The sequence below is a fragment of the Mauremys reevesii genome, linkage group 2, assembly GCF_016161935.1.
Source record: "Mauremys reevesii isolate NIE-2019 linkage group 2, ASM1616193v1, whole genome shotgun sequence".
In the NCBI taxonomy this organism is placed as follows: domain Eukaryota; kingdom Metazoa; phylum Chordata; order Testudines; family Geoemydidae; genus Mauremys; species Mauremys reevesii.
Genome location: NC_052624.1, coordinates 159,693,378 through 159,718,600, shown reverse-complemented (window position 1 = coordinate 159,718,600; position 25,223 = coordinate 159,693,378). Strand labels below are relative to the sequence as shown.

At 52.6% G+C, this 25,223-nt stretch overlaps 1 long non-coding RNA gene across 2 annotated transcripts in view; it reads left to right on the top strand.

Annotated features, from left to right (window-relative positions):
* Positions 1 to 1,424: 1,424 nt before the first annotated feature.
* Positions 1,425 to 25,223, top strand: part of LOC120399012 — a 32,839-nt gene continuing 9,040 nt past the window's right edge. The window contains exons 1-3 of one of the 2 annotated variants that reach the window (XR_005594885.1): positions 1,425 to 1,993; positions 21,537 to 21,754; positions 22,763 to 22,860. This is a non-coding gene — a long non-coding RNA (uncharacterized LOC120399012). Of the gene's footprint in view, positions 1,994 to 19,224; positions 19,320 to 21,536; positions 21,755 to 22,762; positions 22,861 to 25,223 lie in introns of those variants that run through there. The other variant, XR_005594884.1, reaches the window with a different exon arrangement.

The window sequence follows — 25,223 nt, the reverse complement described above, 5'->3', positions numbered from 1 at the left end:
GCCTGTGACTCGGAGCCAGGGCGAGCGAACAGCTGACCAAACATGCACCATTCACAGGCTGAGACATGATCACCAAACTTAGGGCAAACTGCTAGCCACCGGGAAATTCAAAGCACGACAGGCTGATGGAGAGAAAGGCAGGGTGGCCCAGTGGCTAGGACACAAGACTGGCATTCCAGAGACCTAGATCCTATTCCCAGTGATGCTGCTGGGTGACCTAGGTGTCATTTCCCCTCTTTTGGGCACGGAGCTTCTCTCGCTGAGCAGCACCCAGCACAATGGGGACCCGATCTCAGCGGCGGCCCGTTACGTGCTGTCATAATAATGATCCCCAGTCTGACTAAGGGTGGGCTATTAATTCTGGTCTGCAGGGAAGTTTCGTAGTTGTTTGTTAGATGCTGTAATCGATAGGCCAAAAATGAGCTGATTATAATCATCTAGTATCTGTGTGATGGTAGCACCTAGGGACCCCAGTCAGGGTCAGGGCCCCATTGTGCAGGGCGCTGTACAAACAAGCAATGAAGAGCTCGGACTCTGGGATTCTGAGGAGATGCAGCATTAGATGAAAGAGACAAGGAGGGAGTGAGATGATAGAAGGAGCAATAAGCATCATCATCTTGGTGCATTCTCTTCTATTCGGAAGCACAAAGAGCCACCCATGAGTTGTGTGAGAATTCAAAATTCATTGTGCAGAGACTTCTCATCCAAGTGTCATTCCTGCCTTGGTTTAGATTCGTTTGAGGGGTTTGATCTCCTTTCTTTTTAAGTGTTTTTGGAGTCATCAGTGGGAGCCGGAGAGGCATATCTAAGTCATACCTAATAACCAGAACAGATCAGTGCAGTGGTAAGTGTCAGAATGGCCATGTGCCAAGTACCTATCATTTCTATTGCATCTCTAGGACCCTGTATCAAGTGGCTCAACCGCAAGCTAGGAATCAACCCCTTAGGCACCAGTGACGGCCTGTATTAACATGTCCTGCTACATCCTATAGAGTCCAGTGAGCTACCTGCCTATTAAATTCAATTTCACTGACTGCAACAGCAAAATTATCCCATGAGCTAAAATAATTAACCCCTTGCTCTCCATACACAGGTACAGTGACCACTAATCACAGTCCAGTGTTTGCCAGCAGTGATATCTGAGATTCCCAGGGTACTCGGTGATGACAAATGGCCTATGCTGACTCAGAACAGCTTTTTCTGTCTCTAACCCAAGCCCCAAAATCTTCAGTCTAGTCCAAATGGCACAGACTAGCTCCCAGTCTTTCTATTGGGATGGGCCTAAACCCCGGGGCCAGACTGTGACTTCATTTGTATCTAGGGCTACCCACTGTGTCATTCTGAGGAAGATAATGAAGTCAGGTGGGGAAATAAGTAACAAAGGCTCCCAGTTTCCATGGAAACCTCCCCCAGGACAGTGTTGAGGGGGAACACAGCCAGGGCAGGACAAAGATTTCAGAGGACTATCTGGCAGAGAGAACTCTCCGCAGAGGGGCCAGCAGCACTTCAAGAAACCAATTGTTATGCAGAGGAAGTTTCCCCAGAACTCGGGATTTCAGCAGGATCATGCTCTTGGGCAGTGCTGCCAGCTGATGGGGTCTGCTCATCCGGCACAGCTCATCTCAGCATGAGGAGAGAGACCACTGCTGTCAGTCCAAGGAGGTTTGGATGCCAGGCAGTGACAGGGAGCTGCCCTGGAGCATGGCCGAGGAGTCTGTCAGGAATTCACAGATCCTGCAGAGCGGGGAACGTGACACCATGACAAGCAGGGGGGGAACATTTTGGAATGTACATCTCTGGCATTTTGAAAGACGCTCCAGCCTGTCTGTGCCAAAGGGGGCAGCCAAACGCCCGCCTGCCCATGATGCTTGCGGCTCATCCTCCGAGGGGAGCCGATGGCCCAGAACACTTCCCTGGTATTTGCTCAGCTCATTTAATGAGAACCAGCCCTCTCGCTGCCTGGGACATGGTGGCCGAACGGTGCAGAACCTGGGTGAGTGAAAAGCCACCGACCCCACCTGAGAGACTCTGGGGAACGTTTCCTTTTTAGTTTCAAGCCCTTCTGTTGCTGTTCAGCCTCCCACCCATTGGGTGGGCTTTGGGATCCCAACGGGGAGTTCCCCCACGTTTGAGAGGTGGTTACAGGTCAGACCCATCTCTCCTAAGGATATTTGCCTGGAAACAAGATTGGTTGAGTTCCACTGCCCTCTGCATCCCACCCACCTCTGAGGGCAGGGTCCTGTTTGTGGTGCTGCAGCTGCTGGCTGAGGAATGTATTGTTCTCACTCCTGCCCGTAGATGGCAGGCTGGCTCGTGAGGACAAAGACTTGTTTGGCAGTCTGCAGAGCTGAGCCTCACTCTATGACAATCCCTCAGGCTCCCATCCAGCCAGGTACAGAATCAAGTGCTTAACTTCGAGCACATGTACAATCCCATTGAAATCACTGGGTGTGCCACTGCACATGTCGAAGTGCTCTGCTGGGTCGGGGCCCCAGAGAGAAGCAATGAATAGTGACTAACGAGAAGGTAGACACAGCTTTTGGCTGGCGCATGGGCTACATTTGGCTCAGTGACATCTGCTCCTTTCCTTGGCTGGGAAGGGACTGTTCCACTGAATGTTCCATAGGTTTGCTGTAGAATGCTAAGCAAATTCTCTCGTATTTTCCCCTGTTCCTCATTCTGTATGTCTTTCCCAGTTCTTTTTCTCAGAACTTCTTGGCTACAGAGCCCTCATTCTGAGTTTATTTTAAGCTGCTGTAAACCCCAGTCCCTCTTTCATCATGTCATTATGAATTCGTAACAGAAACAAAAGCCTGCTAGGAACGTGATGCTTTATTAATACAAAGAGCTATAAATCCCAACCTTGTGTGGGCCTCGCTAAATCAATTCCTTTCTGTCAGAATGCTAATCAATTATAAAAATGCTGATCCAGCAAGGAACAAGGATGCGTGATGGATGAAACACATTTTCCTACATTACCAAAGCTCTAGAAAAACCTGCAGAAACGCCGGTGTGGATACTCACAGCTATAATAGTCTAGGCGATCACTCCCTTGTAACACACCCATGCACTACCTTGAGGGAAGGATGGAGAGTGCCAAGGAAAGATGGCTAGGAGGAGACAGACATTGCTGTGCCATGAGACGGAGCTCGAGTGCCAAGGCACAAGGGATATAAAATGTGAAGGGCTAGAAAGGGACAGTATGGGCAGGGCTGCTTGGTAAGTTGATATCTGTGCAACTCCCCCATCTGCCAGGGTGTTTATCCATCCCCCTGGGGCTTGTAGTGACCCATGTAAAACATCACCCACCTTTAAAACATGCTAGATCGCTAACATCCCCCAATACTGGCACTGCAGGCAAAGGGCCCAAGTCTGGGCCTACTCAGACGGGGCAGCACCTTATTCCCAGTGGCCCAACTGGGACTGTTTGTGGAGTAAGGTACTACTCAGTAAGAGGGAGAGTATGAGAATGTGGCCAGAATATGGTATCAGAATGTGGGGAAGTATTAGGAAAGGGATGGATACTAAGACAGTAAATATCGCACTGCACTATATAAAGATACTGCATGCAGGTCTCGTCACCCCATCTCAACAAAGACATATTAGAATTGGAAAAGGTACAGAGAAGGATGACAAACATGATTCGGGGTATGGAACAGCTTCCATATATGAGAGATTAAAAAGACTTGGACTGTTCAGCTTGGAAAAGGGACAACTAAGGGGGAATATGATAGCAGTTTATAAAATCATGACTGGTGTGGAGAAAGTGAATAGGGAAGAGTTATTAACCTGTTCACATAACACAAGAACCAGGGGACACCCAATGAAATTAACAGGCAGCAGGCTTAAAACAAATGAAAGGAAGTATTTCTTCACACAACACAGTCAACCTGTGGAACCTGTTGCCGGGGGATGTTGGGAAGGCCAAACATATAAATGGGATCAAAAGAGAATTAGATAAGTTCCTGTAGGATAGGTCCATCAATGGCCATTAGTCAAGATGGTGATATTTACGCTGGCGACATCAGCCCATTGTCCCCTCCCTCTGCTCTGCCTGCTGCTTCCATGGCTGTGAGCAGGCAGGGTCAGCACAGTGTCACGAACCCAGTTCTCTCTGGATAGATGCAGTGCGCTCATGGGCGCAGGCGAGCTGAAGCAGTGCTAGCAGGCTGGTACCAGACAAGCGGATGCATGGTGAACGCCCCCTGCATGCTCCCCTGGCACAGATGTGAGCTGAGGCCCTCATGGGCCATATGCAGTATTGTGATGGAGTAGGGACTGTCTGCATGGAGGATGGGAGAGCCGGGGAGGACTTTGGGTGATGGACAATACCTGAGCCTGTAACCTGAGCTAGGCAGGGGGGAGGGGAGGTCAACACTTTGGCCCGGGAAGCTAGACAAAGGCAGGGAGCCGGCTGGAGACGGTTGAGTCAGTTTTGGTTTGGGGCTGGGGGGTGCAGTGCAGGGAATCCCAAGCTGGGAACTAAGCTCCCTGCACCCCCAGAAGGGCCAGTTTGAGGGGTCCTGGCCATATTTCCAAGCTCTGCTGTATCCTGCATTCCTGTTGTCCAATAAACCTTCTGTTTTACTGGCTGGCTGAGAGTCACTGTGAGTCCCAGGAAGAGGGGTGCAGGGCCGGACTCCCCCACACTCCGTGACAACTGGTGGTAGCGGTGGGATGTACTGCACCCCGTGGACTGCACTTCCTGCAGTAAGTGACTGGGGAGCAGTAAAACGAAGGGGCGATTTCAGGAGGCGATTAACCCCTGGGAGTGTGTGACCAGAGCGAAGGACTTTGCAGTAACAGGGTCCCCCGGGGGAGTGCAGGAGCAGTCCTAGGGCGGAGGAGTCTGCAGCTCGACCCTGGCAGAGAGGGGGTGACCTGAAGACGGGCTGGTGCACGAGGGGTCTCCCTGGAACCGGTGGGAAGCTGAGAGCACAGGCCGGCGAGTGGCCAGCAGGAAGATGTATGCTAAGCACCTTAAGAAAGACCTGGTGGAGCTGTGCAGACAGAGGGGGCTGCGCACTGGGAGGTCCACCAAGGGATAGCTAATTGCCCAGCTGGAGGAGAAGAATCGCTTGGGTGAACCGAGCTCGGTCCCTGAGGGAAGCCGCCCAGCGGATGCAGCGTGGGCCCCGGGGCCTGACATGGCTGGGAGGGGCCAGACTGCTGCCGAGGACACCCCGAGACCCTGCCCACCTATACCTAGGGGAGGAGTTAGGGGAAGCCCAGTGAATACCGAGGGCACCCTGACCCCGGCGGCCAGTAGGGGATCATCCCGGCGGAGCTCCCCGTCCCTGGAACGGATGCGGCTGGAATATGACAGGGAGGCGCTCGAGTTAAGGAGGCAAGAACTGAAGGAGCGGGAGAACCAGCGTAAGCACGAGGAGAACCAGCCCCAGCATGAGCTGGAACTGGCCCGGCTGAGGAGCAGCGGGGCCCCGGCTGCGGTGAGTGAGGGGAGACCCACGCCTACAAAGAGCTTTGATAAGTACTTCCTGGCCTGGCGTAAGGAGGGGGAGGACATAGGTACCTTCCTGGCGGCCTTTGAGAATGCCTGCGAGCTGCACAAGGTTGACCCTGCAGACAGGATCCCGTTTCTCACCCCCTTACTGGACTCCACCGCTGTGGAGGTGTACAGCCGAATGAAAGGGGCGGAGGCAGGGGACTACGAACTGTTCAAACAGGCCCTGCTCCGCGAGTTTGGGCTGACTCCTGAGATGTACCGGAAGAGGTTCCGGAGTCAGCATAAAACCTGTGAGGTCACATACCTACAACTGGTCAACCGGGTGAAAGGGTATGCCCGCAAGTGGACAGCTGGGGCCCAAACTAAAGAGGACCTGCTTGACCTATTCATACTGGAGCACCTGTATGCGCAGTGCCCACCCGACCTGTGGCTGTGGTTGATGGACCAGAAGCCGGAGAACCCGCAGCACGCAGGCTGGCTGGCCGACCAATTTGTGGACAGTCGGGCAGGGGATAACAGGGAGGAGTCTCGAAGGCGCAGGCCTGCCTCAACGCAGACAGAAAATCACCATGGGACCTCCCAGCGGGGGCCTATGGAGAACCCCCACCAAAGGGGAACATCCAGCGTTAGGTCCATCCGACCCACTCGAGAGGACCCACGAGACATGGGCTGCTATCACTGTGGCCAACGAGGCCACATACGGGCCCAATGCCCCAAGCTCAAGGACAGACTGAGCAGACCCAACCCGCAGAGTGTTGACTGGGTAAAGACCCAGTCGGATGAGGGGCAACATTCCCAGGAAAGGGGGGCTGGCAGTGTACCACCTATGAAGGAGGGAAGAGGGCCCCAGGTCAGCTCCTCTGGGGGGCTGGATGCTCCAGGCTCCGGGTTTTTGGTTTACAGGGTGGCCACGGGGCTGCCCCTCCTGAGACAGTGCCTTGTTCCCCTGGAGGTAGATGGGAGGAAGGTCACTGGGTACTGGGACACGGGCGCAGAGGTGATGCTGGCCCGGCCCGGGGTGGTGGCCTCAGATCAGATGGTGCCCGACACCTACCTGACCCTGCTGGGCGTGGGCGAGACCCCATTCAAGGTGCCTGTGGTGAGGGTGCACCTGAAGTGGGGGGCCAAGGAGGGCCCCAAGGACGTGGGGGTACACCCACATTTGCCCACGGAGGTGTTAATGGGGGGGGACCTCGAGGACTGGCCAAGCAACGCCTGGGGTGCCCTGGTCGTGACCCGTAGTCAGAGTCGGCGCAGGGCACTGCACCCTGACAATGGGGAAGGTACTCTGCCCAAGGCACAGGACCCTAACCTGGTGGGGAGTGAACGCCCAGGGACACGGCTCAGAGAGGCTGCGGCCTCAGACCCAGCCGGTGAGAGAGAGCAGGTCCCCATCCCTTTCCCAGCTGCTGAGTTCCAGGCCGAGTTGCAGAAAGATCCCTCCTTGCGGAGGCCAAGGGACCAGGCTAACCTCAGTGCGGTACAGACCATGAGGAGAGGTTGCAAGGAGAGGTTCCTGTGGGAGAAGGGGTTCCTGTACCGAGAATGGGCTCCCCCAGGGGAAGTGGAGTCATGGGGGATCAGGAGGCAGCTGGTGGTTCCCCAGAAGTTTCGCCACAAGCTACTGTACCTGGCCCATGACATCCCCCTTGCAGGGCACCAGGGAATCCGGCACACCAGGCAGAGGCTGCTACAGAACTTTTACTGGCCTGGGATCTTTACCCATGTCCGACAGTACTGCCGATCCTGTGACCCCTGCCAGAGGGTGGGGAAGGCCTGGGCAAGGGGAAAGCAGCTTTGAGGCCTTTACCCATCATAGAAGAACCTTTCCAGAAGGTGGCCATGGACATAGTGGGACCTTTGCAAGACGACTTGGTCAGGGAAGAAATACATCCTGGTGGTGGTAGATTTCGCCACTCGCTACCCCGAGGCGGTGGCCTTGTCCTCTACCGAAGTAGACACCGTGGCAGATGCGCTGCTGACCATTTTCAGCCGGGTGGGGTTCCCCAAGGAAGTCTTAACGGACCAGGGGTCCAACTTCATGTCGACCCTGCTCCAGTCCCTGTGGGAGAAATGTGGGGTCCGGCACAACTGGGCCTCAGCGTATCACCCCCAGTCCAACGGGCTGGTGGAAAGGTTCAACGGGACGCTAAAGATGATGCTAAAAACATTTATGAACCAGCACCTGCAGGACTGGGACAAGTACTTACCTCACCTGCTGTTCGCGTACAGGGAGGTACCCCAGGAATCTACTGGGTTTTCGCCTTTCGAACTGTTATATGGAAGGCGGGTAAGGGGGCCCCTGGACCTGATGAGAGACGAATGGGAGGTGAAGGCCGCTCCCAATGGAGAGTCGGTGGTGGAGTATGTCCTGACCTTCCGGGAAAGACTTGCCGAGCTCATGGGCCTGGCCAGGGAGAATCTGGCCCGAGCCCAGAGGAAGCAGGTCTGGTACGACCGCACAGCGCGGGCCCACACCTTCGCCACCGGGGATCAAGTGATGGTTCTCATCCCCGTGAGAAAGAACAAACTCCAGGCCGCCTGGGAAGGGCCCTTCCAGGTTGTCAAGCAACTAAATGAGGTAAACTATGTGGTGGAGCTGTCGAACCGGGTGCACCACCGCCGGGTGTACCATGTGAATATGATGAAGCCATACTATGACAGGGGGAATGTGGTGTTGGCCGTGTGTGGACATTGGGAGGAGCAGGGAGATGACCCTTTAGTGGATCTATTCCCTGGGACAAAAGCTGGTTCCCCCCTGGAGGCGATTCCCCTCTCTGATCAGCTGACCCTGGCCCAGCAGGCTGAGATCAGAGCGGTGCTGCATCTGTACCGACAGCTGTTTTCCAGCCAGCCTGGACGCACTAATTTGACTGTCCACTGAGTGGATACCGGGTCACATCCCCCTATAAGATGCTCCCCTTTTCGGGTCACCGGAAAAACTGCCCAGGATCTAGAAAGAGAGTTCAGGGACATGCTGGCTTTGGGGGTGATCCAGCCGTCTTCCAGCCCTTGGGCCTCGCCGGCGGTGCTGGTCCCCAAGAAGGACGGGTCGATCCAGTTCTGTGTGGACTATCGAAAGCTCAGTGCCATCACCGTATCTGATGCCTACCCCATGCCCAGGCCTGACGAGCTCCTAGACAAGCTGGGAGGTGCTCGGTATCTCACCACCATGGATCTTACAAAGGGCTACTAGCAAGTGCCGCTGGACGCAGATGCCAGGCTGAAATCGGCCTTTATCACCCCTCTGGAGCTCTACGAGTTTCTGACTCTATCCTTCGGCCTCAAGGGAGCGCCGGCCACCTTCCAGCGCCTGGTGGATCAGCTACTGAGGGGGATGGAGAGTTTTGCCGTGGCGTATATTGACGACATCAGCGTCTTCAGCCAGACCTGGGAGAACCATGTGTCCCAGGTTAGACAAGTGTTGAAACGACTCCGAGAGGCTGGGTTAACCGTAAAGGCTGAGAAGTGCAAGGTGGGGATGGCTGAAGTATCTTACCTGGGCCATCGGGTGGGGAGCGGCTGCCTAAAGCCGGAACCAGCCAAGGTGGAGGTGATCAGAGACTGGCCCGCTCCCCAAACCAAAAAGCAGGTCCAGGCCTTTATTGGGATGGCGGGGTACTATCGAAGGTTCGTGCCCCACTTTAGCGCCATAGCCGCCCCCATCACTGAGCTGTGCAAGAAGGGGAAGCCAGACAAGGTGGTCTGGACCGAGCAGTGCCAGCAGGCTCTCCGGGCGCTGAAGGAGGCTCTGGTTAGTGGCCCAGTTCTGGCAAACCCAGACTTTGACAAGCCCTTTATGGTGTTCACCGACGCCTCAGACACGGGACTGGGGGCGGTGTTAATGCAGGAGGATGAAAAGGGGGAGAGACACCCCATCGTGTACCTGAGCAAGAAGTTGCTACCCCGGGAGCAGAACTACGCGGCCATCGAGAAGGAATGCCTGGCCATGGTCTGGGCCCTTAAGAAACTAGAGCCATATCTCTTTGGGCGCCACTTCACCATGTACACCGACCACTCTCCCCTGACCTGGCTGCACCAGATGAAAGGAGCCAACGCCAAGCTCCTGAGGTGGAGCCTGCTCCTGCAGGACTATGACATGGACGTGGTCCACGTGAAGGGAAGCGCCAACCTGATAGCGGACGCGCTGTCCCGGAGAGGGGGCCCTGAACTTCCCCAGGTCACTGGGCAGAGTGACCCCGCTCAGTTCAGTCTCGAAGGGGGGAGAGATGTGATGGAGTAGGGACTGTCTGCATGGGGGATGGGAGAGCCGAGGAGGACTTTGGGTGATGGACAATACCTGAGCCTGTAACCTGAGCTAGGCAGGGGGGAGGGGAGGTCAACACCTTGGCCCGGGAAGCTAGACAAAGGCAGGGAGCTGGCTGGAGAGGGTTGAGTCAGTTTTGGTTTGGGGCTGGGGGGTGCAGTGCAGGGAATCCCAAGCTGGGAACTAAGCTCCCTGCACCCCTAGAAGAACCAGTTTGAGGGGTCCTGGCCGTATTTCCAAGCTCTGCCCTATCCTGCATTCCTGTTGTCCAATAAACCTGTTTTACTGGCTGGCTGAGAGTCACTGTGAGTCCCAGGAAGAGGGGTGCAGGGCTGGACTCCCCCACACTCCGTGACAAGTATCTCTCAGGTGAGTGCCAAGGAGTCTGCATGAGCTGAACTCAGCTGGAAGCTGCTCTGACATGGCCATCTACATACTAATAACTAATGAACACACTGGGAATGATGATGAAGTCACTAAGAGACTGAGTTAATCATGTGCAACCTTGTAGCAAGAACATCAATAAAATCAATCCCCTCCCCATCCCACCCAGCAGCCAGAACACACGGGCTAGGGCCATTAGCAAAGGCAAGTCCTGGCTTTATACAGAGCTGCCAAAGCAGGGTTCGCACTGCAAAGGAGCAGCTAGCCATAACTATCCCCACTGCCCATCCAGGAGGGGATGGAGGCTTGAGGCAAACCAATGGGGCTGATTTAGAGCGAACTTCACTGGCTAACAAACACGCAGCGAATCATTGCAAATAATGGTCAGTGGCCTAGTAGAGGAGCCCTGTTGCTGGGGATGTAGCTGAGCAGCAGAAGGGCTGCCATAGTGGAGTTGTACGTGGAGGGAGGGAGAGTCAACTAGCCTGAAAGATGAGGCCCCCACATGCAGGGGCGGCTCTAGACACCAGCGCGCCAAGCAGGCGCGCGGGCGTTCGGGGGGCGGGCGGTTGGCTCGGTGGCCGTGCGGCATGCCCGCGGTAGGTCCACAGGAGCCCGGACCGGCGGACCTGCCGCCGCGGCGACTGCGGCGGGTCCGTCGGTCCGCGACTCCGCCGCACTCTCTCCGACCTCCAGCGGCGCGGGCGGCCCCGGCGTCCGGGCCTCGTGCAGCATGCCGGCAGCATGCGAGCCGAGCCGGCTGAAAGGAGGGACAGGGCGGCGACCGGGGACGCGCGCGCGCGCGCCGCGCGCCGCTCCGGGCAGCCGATTTCTCAGCCCACATGCATGGCAGGCAATTGCATGTGTCTCTGTAGCTAGTGACACAAGCAAACTAACCCCAAAGGGCTCACGGACATACAGAGCCACCCACCTCCTTGCATTGCTGTTTGAATTCAGGAACGCTGAAGGGCCCAATTGGCTGCCTGGCTGGAGGACAGAACAGATATGGGACAGGCACGAGTGGCAGCTTCCGCGGTGAATGCCGCGTCCACTGCGAGGGGCGAGAGGGGAGTTCAGGCTCCATGGCTCGGCCTGGGCTGCGTCCTCGGCAGAGCCTGCCAGCCACTGTGAAGTGTGAAGGGGGATGTAAAGAAACAGGAGTGAGACCCACCCGGCTCATTTCAGCCAAGGGGTCTAAACAGGTAGCAGATGGTAACTATCTCTGGTCAGTGAACTTGGCTGCATTGTACCCCATGGCCAAGAAGGAGAGATCCATTATCAACTCCCTGGACCAGCCACTTGTCTGAGACCCCTCTCCTCTCACGGCTGGTGTGCCACTCACTGTCATTCCCCCCCACTCCTCCACCTCCTGTCTCAAACCAGCTCCTCCTTACAGACCAAACCCCAGTAGATTCTTCCTGCCTCCGCCCATCCCAGCTTCTCCTGGACAGCTTTCACTTTCTCCACACCACTACTCAGCTAGCAGGGAGGGAAGGAGATGGGGGATGGAGGGGAGGCTAATACAGCTGCTGCAAAAACTCTCTGGTAATCACTGTCTCAGCAGGTTGTTGCGCAGTGGCAGCTTCGCAGCGCCTTTGTGTGTCAGAGAAACGGGGAGTCTCACGTTCCCAAGGGAAGGGCTCAGAGTGCTGGGCATCACTGTGCCTCTGATGGGACTGGCCCCAAATGCAAGATCCACAATAGGCTTCTTAAAGTCACAGCCCAGGCCTAGACAAGCCTGTTATCCCCAGACAACCAGTCCTGGTGCAACCAGCTTCCAGGACTGATGGCTCACTGTGGGAAACAGCAGCATACAGAAAGAGACAACTAGCAGAGGTGGCTTAGAGTTTGACTGACAAACTAGATGCTTAGCCTTCGGAGCCAAACGTAAGGCGTAAGGGTGTGTGTGTGTGTGTGTGTGTGTGTGTGTAAAGGCGTAAAGGGTGTGTGTGTGTGTGTGTGTGTGTGTGTGTGTGTGTGTGTGTGTGTGTGTGTGTGTCTGGGCGTGCACAGTATAAACTAGGAAACCAGAGGCAAGCTGTGCAGCGTTTGCTTTCCAGAGCATCAGGGGCTCTCTGCACGTGCATGTCATTCCAGCGTTGCCCTGTCTCCGGCCCAGCATTGCGATGAGGCTGTGCCTAAACACTGAGGCCAGCTTCTGATCTTGGTTGCACTGACGTAAAGCCGGTAGCTCTTTACACTGAGGCTTTGTCGTGACGAGGACTAAGGAGTCACGGTTAGGTCAGGCTTAGCTAACAGTGCTAGCTAAGCCCTGACTAAACTTAGCTCTAGGAGGACGCCCGAGCTTGATGTTAGCTGGGCACGTTCTAGCCTAGGCAGGAGCGGAACTTGACCACGCTTCCTAGCCAAGACAAAACCTGAGATCAGAATCTGGCTCTGGGATTTGGGGATGAAATCCAGAAGAGGCATTTTACCATGTCCTGATCCTGCAGTATTCTCTCTTTCCATCGATTGGCGCAAAACTATAATATGCCCCTGCCCTACCCCCACCAAGAGCTTAGAAAAGTGGGTCAGAAAGCTGAGTAACAATAGAGATTGGACTATAATGGGGTACCTCTGCCCTCCAAAGCAGAGGTTAGTAAATTTGTTTGAGTTCCTTTAGAAGCCAGCCTGGCTTCCCTGCCTGCAGCTTGGATTCACAGGACAGACTTGCAGGGCCCTGCTTGCTGCCAATTCTGGTTCCTATTCTCCCCCTGCCTCCCCCTGCACTGAAAAGCAAAGACGAACCAAACAAGAACTGATAACATGAGGAATGCCCCTAGAGAAGGATAACCCTGAAAGGAGCAGGATCTCTGAAAATAAGAGCAGGCCAGAAGGTGTTTGGCACCAGATTCCACAGGCTGGAAAAGTTATCTTGGAGCCAAAGCACACACTGGCTTGGCTTTCTGAACAGCTTAATTTGCCATTGCTGCAGAACGAAATCTTATAATTTATGGGGCTCTATTTAGTTAGTTTCCTTCTTTCTCTCAGTGGGTCATGTACCCAAAATGCGGACATTCTTTTTTCTTATGTCTGTCCAATAATGGGATCCCATCAGGCTGCATAAACTCAGTTTGGGCATGAGCTGAGGTACTGGCTGAACCAGGAGGTTCTGGGCCCAGCACTTAACCTCATGGTCACATCACACACATGCCTGAATACCTTGCACCTCAGAGTCCTAACCTCATCCTGGCTGTTCAGTCTAGTTCCTCTCCTCTGAGGGCTTAGTGCCGGGGTGGCCCATAGCTACCCCATGCCCTGCAAAAGGGAAAAAAGAGGCTGGTGTTCTACTTTTTGACAAGTAAATAAAGCCAGAAAAGGCTTTGCCGCTCCAAAGGAGGAAGGCTGCATGTTTTTTACATTAGAAGGTAGGTCGTGTCTAGCCTGGAAAAGTCTGTGGTGCCTAGAAAATTAGTGAGATGATGACATCACAAGAGTCCAATCATGACAGGATGGATTTCCAGGCAGGAAATGTACATTTACACCTTTTAAGACTCTGTTTTGTTTTTGTTAACTCCTGTTTTACTCCAATGCCTGATGAACACTTGGGAGAAAGGATTTCTTTGCTAATGATCCAGCATTTTCCCACCCTGTCAGCTAAGCTGTCAGGGCTTGCAATACACATCCCTGGGACCTCCCAGAAATGGAAACACTACTTTGACTCTTAGCTGGCTGAGCAGGTTATGTGGAAGCAAGAATCTGCTGCAGCATCCTTGCGCAAGCTGGAAGGTATGAAACCTTCCAGCCAAGCATCCTCCCAGCCAGTCAGCAGGACCAGCCTGAGCATTATTTTTCCTACCATCTAGCAACCATGTGAATGAAGAGCCCATGTGGCAGGGTAGGAGCTAAAAGGGCTGGCCAGGGGTCAGTGACTAGAGGGGAAACAGCCACCTCTGCTGGACTGAAACAGCAAGAAAACTGAGAAGAGCCAGACAGGCATAAATGGGGATTTTGGAACCGTCTCTGCAGGAGCATGAATATAACTGAAAAGCCATGATTTTCTGTCTTGGCTGGGGAGAAGGGAGACCATGTGAAGGAATCCCTGGCTTTCCACAGGCAGCAGCCAAGTGAGAGGGAGGATCAAAGCGGTGGGGTCCTTAGCAGCGATGGGAGGGAAGCGGAGCTGATCAACCCCGGTTACTGATGTGCTGTGTCGCACCACGTGCCAATGGTCCTCAGCAAAAGGAAAGGAAATTTGTTCAAAGCCAGCAATGGTGGGAAGTGCTGGGCCCTCAGTAAATGGCACCCTCTCCTCCCTGAAGGTTTTTGGTGTGGTCTCTTCCTGAGAGACACTTTAAAGGCTGAGCGCCCCCGTTGCAGAGGCACTGAGCACATCTATAAAATGAGGTATTGACAGGGTGACCAGACAGCAAGTGTGAAAAATCGGGATGGGGGTGGGGGTAATAGGAGCCTATATAAGAAAAAGACCCAAAAATCGGGACTGTCCCTATAAAATCAGGCCATCTGGTCACCCTAGGTATTGATAATGACCTCTTGTGTACAGCGCTGTGAGGTCTGCTGGTGACAAGCGCTAGGTAAGAGCTCAGGATTATTCTTATTTAACAAACAAACCTGTCTGAATCTACATGTGTTTCCTTAATGGGGTGGGGTCTTCCAGGGTCACTGTCCAATAAAAACTGATCTCTGTTAAATACAGGTTTGCTTGCCTGTGTTGCTAATAACTGAATATTAAACCTGATTGGCTGCCTCAAAGCTTGCGTTTCCTTTTTACCCTTCCCACTCCGTGTTTACTCTCTGCCTGTCAGGCTGGGCAATGGGAATCGCCTCGTCCAATCACGTCTTGTCTGCGGCCTCTCACCAGCTTCTTTTTCTGATCACACAGGAGTTGCCAGGATGCTGACGTGGTAGGGTGGCAAACCCAGCAGGGGAATGTTCTTTCTTTCTTTAGTTTCCATGGCAACATTTCTCTTGGTGTTGAGTTTCTACAAAATCCTAAATTCTGGGGCGTATAGTGTCAATATTACTAACTACAGCTGCCTGCTGCCGTACCATCTTTTATCCAGGATCCCACTATGCTCTGGCTTGGCTTTTTTGCTCCTCCCTCCCTCCCTGTTCTTGTCTCATATGATCTCTCTTCCCAACCAAACCCCTACCCAAAACATGACTCATCTAAAAGTCCCTGGATGGGTTCACACACACCTTTTGTTTTTTTGGAGGGGGTTTATGCTTGCAGTCATGTTAATTGAAGGGGGAGTTCACACCTATCAATTTCAGTTGGGGCTTTAACTCAGCCCATAACAAGCTTGGCTCATAACAATACCTCATCCGTTAGCTATTTACCTATATTCAGATGTGGAGCAGTCTCATAACATGCTCAACAGCTCTGAAAACCAGGCCCCTTACGTGCAGTTGTACTCTGAAGAGTGATTCTACCAAAATGACACTGTGGGAGTCTAGAGTTAGTGGATCTCCATGTTCAGAACAAATCTGATCAATGTAAAAGTAAACCAATTATTTTTCTCCTACCTGCCAGCCCTGCAAGCTCCCCCAGGGATCTGAGGCTCAAGCTGGGTATTTTTCTCATGTCTCATGCCAGAACTAGCGGCGTCTCAGGCAATGAAGTTGCACAAGTGTCATGCAGGGCAGAGATAACCCAACAGTTTGGAAGTTAGCTAGAAATTCTGCTGGTACACAAGCCAGCTCCCTCTCCCGTAGCTGTGTTGGTTCTGCAAGGCTGACAGGAACAAAGTCTTATTTTGGTCTCTGGGCTAGCGATTAAATAGATTCCATCACTATTCACTGTATCTTCAACTTGGTTGCAGCACATTTTAGCACAACGAAAAATAGGAAATTATTTTACAACTGCCTTCAAAGCCTGTACAATTCTCTCGGGCTGTTTGGACTCTCTGCCTCCAGAGTGCATTGCCCAATCTGTGCCACATAGCTGGGAACAAGGAAGACATTATTCTGACAGGCTGTAATATTTTAAGAATGTTGACGAGCTTGGAGTTCAGTTTCAGATTGTTGGGTGCTTTTCTAGTTTTACTGCAAGAAGTAGGCAGAAAATTACTCAGATAATGCCCTTAATTTCCTGCAAGTGGATAATGTTCCCTTGAAAGCTGTTCTCTCTGATAGTCTTTAAATGTATCTTAAGAGAATATCTTCTACAATCTAATATAGGATAATGGGAAAAGGCAGGTTCTCCAGACTAGTATTCGAGATCTGTGTCTGTTCCAGCTTCTGAACTCAATTCTTTCCTAAGTGCACTTAGTCATTGGCTACGAAAGTTTAAGGTAATTTGACCAGATAATTGCCCTTTCAGCACTCTCTTTGCAGGCTTAGGTTGGCTGATTTAAACAAGAGGCAGATCTGACCAGAAAGGTCTAGCAGCACAAGGAACATCCTAAGCCCTGTTTCTCTTTAGATAAAGTGCTGCCCAAATAAAAGTCTGGTGGATTTTTATTTAAGTAAGAAAATTAAAGACTTTTACTAACTACAAGTGTCAGTGTGGCAAAAGGACTTTCAGTCCATGGGCTATTCAAACACTGTGTCAGATACTGATCTCCGTCCAAGAGGTCTTCCTCCAGAGCCATGGCCTCCGGTAGGCTGGCCCCAGAGTAACTAAGTTCAATATCTGTCCCAGATGTTGAGGATAATGCTAAGCAGCATCACGTACAAGGCTCGAAGTCCCCGAGGGGCTGCTGCTGGGTCCAGAGCTCGTGTCACCTCAACCCCCCTGCTGGAATGTTCGGGTGTTAAAACACGAGGATTGGCCAGCTGGGCAGAGCGCTGGGGTCCATCTATCCTGGTGCTGCATATCTGCCGGTTTGTTTGCCACTCAGGTTTTCCTAAATAAGGGGCCTGGGCAGAACACATTTCTTCTATTCATATAATGTGTCCGTCCAGACTGATTGTCCCCCTGCTGCTGCGTTACAGGCAGAGGGACAGTAATGGCTTCTGAACAGTGTCAGTGGCTTTATTTGTTTCAGCGGCTTTATTGGGTATTGTCACAAGAGTCATAAATTACCTGCCGTCAGTGCAGATTGATATGTCTGCAGGATGCTTTGCTGTAGCGGAGCTGAATGCTTTGTCCTGCTTATTGAGGTGGATTTCCTGACTGTATGCGCCCAAAGTCGGGCATGCCTGCTTAGACCCTGGCACTGGAGTTTGCCAGTTGGGCATGACATCCTGCCTTGCTGGCAGATCGACCTAACCTAGAACCACACACAGTGCCCTGGTCCCCCCATCTCCACAGCGGGAGCCTCAGACGGTCCTTCAGCTCCACCATAATAAACATAGGTGCTAATAATGATAATTCATATGGGAAGCAGCTGTTAGTCTGGGGAGAGGGAGGTTAATTTAGCCCAGACTGTTGTGCAGCCATTGTGGCTCTCACTGGGGAGCTCAGCTGAGTGCAGCTCGATCCACAGGTAACATCCTGGGGTGTATCAACCCCCCTGAGAGAGAGAGCCAGTGACACGTCACTTCACCTCCATCCAAGGCTTGTAGTGACAGCATCACTCTGGAAAGTAGAGCAAAGCCCATCTTGCAATCAGAGTCAATTCAGAGAGCAGAGCAAGAGAAGGCCAAGCACAGGCCAAAACCCACCCTTTCATTTCCCTGCCCATCACCTCTATACGCTCCCAGTGTCGACTCCCAGCTCATCTCTGCCCATGGGCCCAGCCTTCATCGCCCATTTGTTAACGTTTCCAACAATCACTTCCTGCTTTCCCCCATGCTGCCCTGCATGTGTGGGAGGAGCAGCCTGCAAACATCTGCAAAGCTACCTCATCAGCCTTCAAATCCTTCCTTGAACTCTCCTCTCTCGCGATGCTTAGAAAAAACTTGAGAATGGGATGTACTGTGACCACTGCTTCTCATGTTGACCAGTAGCATCTCTGTGTGTCCTCCCTGTCTGTCTGCCTGCATCCACCTAGTGTCACTTGTCTTACTCTTAGATCATAAGATCTTTGGGGCAGGTTTGTGCAGCGCCTAGCACAATGGAACTCTGTTACAGGTTTGTGCAGTGCCTAGCACAATGGAACTCTGGTCCATGACTGTGGTTCTTTGGTGCTACGGTGCTACCACAACACAAAGAATAATCATTTCATTTCTGGTGACATCTTGGATTCCAAACAGTCCCATTTATGGCACAGACTTTCACTCAATTCGCTCCTCCCACATTTAGCAACCGCTTGCCTTCCCCTTTCCTGGGATTATAGGGACCAACACATAAGACCGTGAGCAGAACAGAGGCACCCTTTCCAGTTACAGTCTCGACTCCCTGCATCTCTGGCTCATTCCAGCAAAAACACCACTTCCAGGTCCCTGCTGGGCCCTTTTGCTGAAGTCTGGGCATTAGAAATTATGAAAACGGCTTTGGATGTCGCAGAGCTGCAGGGGAGGAGTTGAACATCAAAGGTAAGCTCTTAGAAAGGCTGCTCCCCACCCAGCAGCACAATGGAAGAGAAGGGCTGCCCTGGGTTCTCAATCATAGGAGCTGTGAGTTCACTGGTGCCCTGGCAGAAGAAAGATTAAATATCTTTTCTTTCTGAAGCATATGTGAAAATGTTTACAGTGGCATGGGCTGTTGCTAATGACCAAAGCCAGCTCCATGCACAATAAACCCAAATCTATTTAAGGTCTTTCCAGGAAACTCATCACCGTGGTATCTAAGAATAACAAACTGCTGGCCTTTAAAGGCCACTGAGCACAGGAGAAGATAGCAGAGAATGCTCCTGCCCTGGGAATTCATTCGGCATGTAGCTACAGCCCTGTGGGGAGCAGGACTTGGTGGAGACGGTGTCACTGCAGCATCTCCATTCAAGAGCAAGGCGATCCCCGGGGATCAGTGGGGCTGTGCCAAGGAACAGGACCGAACAGAGAGAAGCAGCAAGTGCAAAGGGGGTTCTATCTCGGCAGGACTGGAGGTGCTCAGCATTGCTCAGCTGTGGTTCTGCTTAATCATTCATCTCTCTCCAGAGAGAAGTGGCTGAGCTTTACCCACCTTTACCCACCACTACACTTCTGGGGAGGGGCTGCAGCCACAGGTCTCAGATGGGGCTCTCTGGGGACACAGCGCATGGGGTGTTATTAAGACAGGCCCAGATGGGATGTTCTCTCCCAGCATGCCTTTCTGGGGACTGTCCCTTTAAATTTGGCACAGACAAGCAGCTGTAACCCTAAAATGGCTGTTTTACAAACTGCTGCTGCTTGCTGTATTTCCTGATCTTCCAGCTGGTGAGTGTATTGTTCCGTCCATACTTATTCCAGGGGAGAGGGCCTGTTCTCCTGCACAGTGCTCCTCTTCTAACCTCCTAAATGCCAGGCCTAAAACTTACAGCATCTCTTTTTCCTGGGCTCAGAAATGCCTGCTCTGTTCAGCTCCTGTAACTCCTGTGCATGCCTGAGGAGTGTGTGCTGCAGTTTTCCCTGGCTGACCAGTCTGCAGTCATAGAATGGATGGAAATAGTCTGGTCTGACAGCTACCCAGAGCTGCTCTCAGCCCCCCTTCTGAAGTGTTGCCCGCTCTGAGTCTTGTGGTTATGGAAGATTTTCTTAAAGGCCCTGCTCCTGGAGTCCTGCTATTACATGAGCATCTCAGATTTCTTTCTTTCTTTCTTTCTTTCTTTCTTTGGGTAAAGTATCTTTCTAGCCTCTATATGGGCATGGAGGAAAGCTTGACAATGTGAATCGTAAGGCTCCAAGCCCAAATACAAAGACACCACTTTTATTATTCCTGTAAACTCTCATGATTTTTAAGCCAGTCACATGATTTTTTGGGGCCCTGACTCATGGTTTTTAACTCTTTGAGGTTGGCAGAGCTGTAAGCTTGATCATCAGAGCGCTCCCTGGGGTGGTAGTCTCTGTAACAAAGTTGCGTTCGTTTCCATTCATCGCCTGGTGACCTGGGTTCACGCTGGGCCCACAAATGCAATGAGCTCAGGGCCTATGGCCTTGGCATTATGTGTTTGCCATCTCTCTCTCGCTCATGAAAGAGGCCCGGGGTGGAATGAGCCACGGAACAAGATTAACTCTGCTCCAGAACAAGCTGATCCTCTCTGGCGGGTGTTGGGGAAGAGGCTTTGTGCAAATTGCCTACAAACTAACCGAACAGCCCATGCCTGGCCAGCCACTCTTGCTCTGGACACAGAGTCCAGGGGACAAGCCTGTCAATTGAGTTTGGAAGGTGCTGTGTATTCTCACGGCCAGCTCTTCCCAACCACTGACCACCAGGGCTGCAGGCGATGCTCTCTGGGCTGTCAGGAGTTCTGTTCTGGGCTTTATTTTCATGTCTTGTAATTCTTTCCAGTCTCCCTAGTGCTCAGCTCTGTCTCCCCTGCAACCCCGGGCAATCTCCGGGCTAATAACATTGGTTCAGAGTGACCCAAGCTACTTCTTCCCCCCTTGCTGTGGGCTGCAGATGGGGACCAGCTGGCACCCCTACCCCAGCACTGGGAGCCAGCTCCTCTCCATTAGCAAGTGGAACTTGTGAAATATTTGTAACACTGCAATGCTGAGCAGTGACCTCTGTGCTAGCAGTGCCACCCCCAGGTGCCATAGGGCGGGAGGGGAAAGGTCTGCAATAAAAGCTGCTGTGTTCTTTGTATTGGCTTTTGCTTTTTCTGTCCCTATGCTCCTGGGCCAGAAGAACAGACCCAGACTGCAGAGGCTGGGCTCAGAGGTTTGCTGCACCAGCCATGCTTCTGCCTATAGCTAAACAGCAAAGAAACAGGCTGAAAATGCGATGGGACACCCTGTGGATGAAACCAGGAAGTCTCACGTTTGTTCTGTGCAAGGGAGTGCGTGTCCTGAGGGAGGACAGAAGAACGTGGATTGTGTCTATAAAAGCCTCACTGGGGATTGTGTAACAGAGGGGATGCCACCTGCTAGAGGTGGCCGCTGTGCAGCGGCTCAGTAGGGGGTTGACCAGGAGGTAGAATATACAAAAGCGTCATTTGCAGTGCAGCCTAAAGACTTGTACCCTGCAAAGCTGCATGGCTAGGAGAAGCCAGGTCTGTTCCGGGTTAACCTACAAAGCATCCTCTAAGCGCACAGGGTACCAGGCTGTAACTCGGAACTCCGTTGGCGGGGGTCCACTTCCAAACTGTTTTGTTGCTGTCCTTGGCTGGAGTCTGGAAGTCTGTGCCTTGGCCCTGGCCCCTTCCGGAGCTGGCAGGGGCTGGTTTGGGATCTTTCCTGGCATATAGCAACATGGCCTTGGGCCCTTCCCCTTTTCAAAGGGACTGAAGACCTCCAGAGAGATAGGATATGTGGGTGGCTTAGCTGGTTGTTAGTGTTCTTCTGGGAGCTGTGCACGGAGCGCTACCCTCACCCGCCCACAGCTCAGCTGGACGGCACTCAGCCGGGATTGCAAAATGCAGGGTTGAAAGGAGCCAGCCTCAGAGTTCGGAAGTTCAAGTAATTTTGTTGTTCATTTCTACTTGGCTGGAACAGGTCTGGATGCAGCACTGGGGCCCGGGCTTTGAAGCTTCAGCTGCTGCTGCCGGTATGGAGCAAACAGAACCCTTTGAAGTCTCGTTGGTTTCGACAGCTCTTCATTACAGCACACACTAACGATCGGCTGATTCTGTGAATTTGAACTTCTTAGGGCGGCTTTTTAACCAGGACGACTGCCTTCAAAAGGGCCCTGTCAAGAGAATGTTCATTTCTGGGTAACATTCCCTCTCGCTGGCTTTAATTACCCCTGGAAAATGATGTCTCAACCAAATTCTTCCCCTCCCTGGCGCACAAACATGGGTTTGTTATTGTAGGGTTGCTTGCAACAATCAGAGTGTGTGTGTGTGCGTGCGTGCGTGTGCTGGGTTGTTATTGTAGGGTTGCTGCCAGCTCTTTAAAATGAGCAAAGTCCAGCAGTGCGTAGTGTGCACGTGGCTTTTGTCCTGGAGGGGAGCCACAGCTGGAACCCTACAAATGCTAAGACGAATAGTATGGGCACTGTCTGGCTCTTCTCTTCTCTGTCTGGCTGCAAATTGCTCTTGAGCAGCATCTCTGCTTTTCAACTAGCAACTCTAGTCAGGTGGCCAGGGCTGGGGAAAAGTCCTACAACCCCTCCAGTGCTTTGGCCACCCCCAGAGGCACAGCTATGTCACTGTGGTGCCATAGTGGAGATGGGTCTTACATTGATGGACAGGGTTTTCCTGTGAATGTCGGTAATCCACCCCCCAGGGCAGCACTGACATGTTTCTTGTGTTCCCTGACTGCAGCACTAGAGGGATGAGAGTCATTTTTAACATTGACTAGAGATCGAATAGAACCAACCTGCCTGCCCCTGGCATGTGGACAGGGTCAAACTTCAGATGGGGGAGGGTGAATCAAAATCAGACCTGGACCTGACTCCTAGTTTCTCATGGGGGGGCAGCAGGGGCAATTTATCATGGGCTTTGCTACACCTCATAAATACAATCACCTCCCCCCCAGGCACATTTCTGGGGAGGAAGGGGGTAAAACTTGTATCTGAAGCTTGTGGCCTGAGCCCATGTATAACATTTACGCTCCTTTCTGACTCACCCTTGGAACTGGTGTATTGTGCTGCACATAGCAAACCCAGGACATGAGTGCATCCCTTACACTCCTAGAATTTACAGGTTGTCATAAAGTTATTTTGAAATGCACTTGGCCTTCTGCAACAGGCCAGCGCAAACCCTCTTCTCTTTATGCAGTATCATTGGTGGCTACAACCGGACATCTGTGGTGAAGGAGAGGTGACATCCATTTTTCTTGCCCATCTTTCGGGTGTGTTCCAGTCCCACATCTCTCTGTAAGTGCGTAAACATTCTGTTTGTCAAATTTATCTGGGTGAGAGACTCTCCTTGCCAGAGACTGAGTTGTCTCCCCAAACCCAGACACCTATTAGGCCATGAAACAGCTCAAGTCCAGACCGGACTGTGGCTGAGAGTCTGCAGAGACTCTGGGGGTGGCATTTCTGCAGCACAGAGGGAGCGGAGGCTGTTGAGAGGGAACAAGGCTAAAGCTGTTTTAGGCTGGACAGATAGTCCAGTGATTCAGGCACTGCTGGAACGCCAGAGCCCTGGGTTCAAGTCCCTCTTCTGCTACAGCCTCTGTGTGACCTTGGGCAAGGTATTTAGGCTGAGATTCTCAAAGGTATTTAGGGTCCCAACAGCCACTGAAATCATCTTTGGAGCTGGGCCTTAGAATAGCACCTCCCTACCTCACTGGGGTGGTGTGAGGTCATCAGATACTATGGGCCGGGGGGCTGCATAAGGGCCAGAGAGAGGTGGGGTATGTGTGTCTGAGAGGAGCCTTCCAAAAACAATATGTAAGAAACCAATGGGGGTGGAGGGAATTGTACAAAAATTGTGTTTCGCTGCTCCCTGATGGAGGAAAGTGGTAATGGCTGTGAAACATGCCCATCCAAATGTAGGGCTGGGACTTTCATTGATGCAGCGTAGGTAGGATCTGGCTCATTCCACGGAATCCCCATTCTCCCCCTCCCTAAAGATTTAATGGCACAGACAACACTGTGGTGAGTTTGTGAATAACTGCGACCTCCTTAGCACTCTTAGAAAACATGCTACCTAATATTTGCTAGTGCACTCTGAAATTATTGTGAACTCTTCTTTTCCAAACAAACTCACCAAAGACAACTTTGTAAGAGTCCAAAGTCACCATTGCTCACTTACTCACTGACGTGCAAGGGCTTTCTCCTTAGTGCGACGCAGTGAACTGCTACAGCATGGGTTTTGCCACTCTTTCCCATTGCCACATTTGCTTTAGACTCCCTGTGCTGCTGAAGACTATATCAACTTAAGTACAACAGGGCATGGAAAGTGTTTGAATTTGCTGAGTATGGATTTAAGAGGGGCGTTTAAGCAGCCATGTGCTGCTCATGGGACTGTGGTTGTCATCATTAGTCTTGTCTGGTTTTAGTTTGTCACCCCAAGTTGTGAGCTGGCTCCTGAAGTGTCTGGGAATAAATTCATCCATGTCATAGGTGCTGACTCCTACTCGCGCTGGTGGGTGCTCGACCCCCAGCCCCGCCCCCTGCTCTGCCCCCATTCCAACCCCTTCCCCAACTCCACCCCCTCCCTGCCCCTATTCTGACTCCTTCCCCAAATCCCCACCCTGGCCCCTCCTCCTCCCTGCCTCCTCCCCTGAGTGCACCCTGTTCCCACTCCTCCCCCCTCCCTCCTGGAGCTTGCTACGTTGCCAACCAGCTGTTTGGCTGCGGCAAGCGCTGGGAGGTAGGCAAAGGAGTGGGGACACAGCGCACTCAGGGGAGGAGGCAGAAGGAGGTGAGGTGGGGCAGGGAGCTTGGCTGCCAGTGGGTGCAGAGCACCCACTAATTTTTCCCCGTGGGTGCTCCAGCCCTGAAGCACCCATGAAGTTGGCGCCTATGATCTGTGTGCTGATTTTTCAGGAACCGGAGAGGCAGTGGTTTCAATGCAGACTCTTTGAACATTCCTGCTCCCACTAATGTCACTTCTCTCATTGAGAGAGAGAGAGAGAGAGTGTGTGTGTGTGTGTGTGAGAAGAAGCCTTACACCTCTTGGTCCTCTTGCACCACTGTGTAGAAGAGAATAGAGTTCCCTCCCTCCCCTAGGCTCAGGTGCGCACACACACACACACACACACACTCGCACTCTGGTGGGTGGTGCAGGAGTCCCGGGCCAGGAACCTGATTAGTCTGTAATCTTTCCCTTTCCCCTGCCCTCCCTCCAGTAGCAGCAGGGCTTACATCAGCCCATAGGAAGCTCTGTGGTAGTAATGAGAAGTCTTTCTTCCCTCTCAGCTTTCTGTGGGGAATCCTGGCTGGCTTTATTCCAATAAGCTAGGTCCCACCCCAGCTCTCCTGGTCACTGGCCAGGCTAGCCCTTAACGTGGCCGCAGTCAGAGAGGATGCTACATACTGTATGTGTATAAGGTCCATTAAAAAGCTTTCCGAATGGACTCCTGCTTCAACTGCCCTGCCCTCCCCTTCAAAGCCCTACAGATCTCCCTGCCTCATGACCCTTTGTCTTCTGCCCAAAGTCTACTTTGCTGCTGGGAAATTAGCCTTGTTCTCACCACACCCTCCTCTTTCTCCTTAGCTGGAACTTCCACCTTTGCTCCCCTCTGGGCAAATGTTTGTTTGGGCAAATGCAAGCCCCTTGTGGATTGCAT